The sequence below is a fragment of the Puntigrus tetrazona genome, unplaced genomic scaffold (genome assembly GCF_018831695.1).
Source record: "Puntigrus tetrazona isolate hp1 unplaced genomic scaffold, ASM1883169v1 S000000123, whole genome shotgun sequence".
In the NCBI taxonomy this organism is placed as follows: Eukaryota; Metazoa; Chordata; class Actinopteri; order Cypriniformes; family Cyprinidae; genus Puntigrus; species Puntigrus tetrazona.
The window spans coordinates 1-777 of record NW_025047800.1 but is presented as its reverse complement, the minus strand read 5'-3'; the positions used below and the strand labels follow the sequence as shown (position 1 = coordinate 777).

Below are 777 nucleotides of genomic sequence, written 5' to 3'. Positions count from 1 at the left end.
CACGCACGCACTAACACACACACGCACGCACTAACACGCACACTAAAACTAACACGCACTAACACACACACGCACGCACTAACACGCACACTAAAACTAACATGCACGCACTGGCACACACGCGAACACACTGACACACACGCGCACTGACACACACACACACAAGCACTAACACACACACACACAGAATATGGATAACAGTTCTATGATCAAAATGTATTAAATGTTTTGAGTTATGTTTGTATTTGCTGTTGTTTTCTGAATATGAACCCTTGTTTGATGGTTTCAGATCATTCCTCAAATCTCCACCCTGCCGTGGTACACCACCCTGGTGCCGTTAGTGCTGGTGCTGGGCATCACCGCCATCAAAGACCTGGTGGATGACCTGGTGAGTCCCTGCTTGTCTCCCGATCCAGCGGTCATTAATGGTCAGGATGTGCTGACTCTTTCTGTCATCTGCTCTGTGTCTCCATGAAAGGCACGACACAGGATGGACAAAGAAATCAACAACAGGAAGTGTGACGTGCTGCTCAACAGCAGGTGAGGGTCCAACTCTAGTCTGCTGTAATACTGAAGGGCATGAGATTAATGCTCATGTTCATCAGAAATATTACATAAGGCTGATTTCTCATTTTGCAGGTTTGAAGAAACCAGATGGATGAACCTACAAGTTGGTGACGTGGTCAGACTAAAGAAAAACGATTTTATCCCGGTAAGTTGTTGTAAGGTTGTTGTTGTTGTTGTTGTTGTTATTATTATTATTATTATTATTATTAT

General features: G+C 44.0%; 1 long non-coding RNA gene across 1 annotated transcript; it reads left to right on the top strand.

Moving 5' to 3' along the window:
• Positions 1–233: 233 nt before the first annotated feature.
• On the top strand, positions 234–722 carry LOC122332605. The gene is made up of 3 exons (XR_006248503.1): positions 234–388; positions 479–540; positions 640–722. It is a non-coding gene; the product is annotated as an uncharacterized LOC122332605 (long non-coding RNA).
• The last annotated feature ends 55 nt before the right edge of the window (positions 723–777 follow it).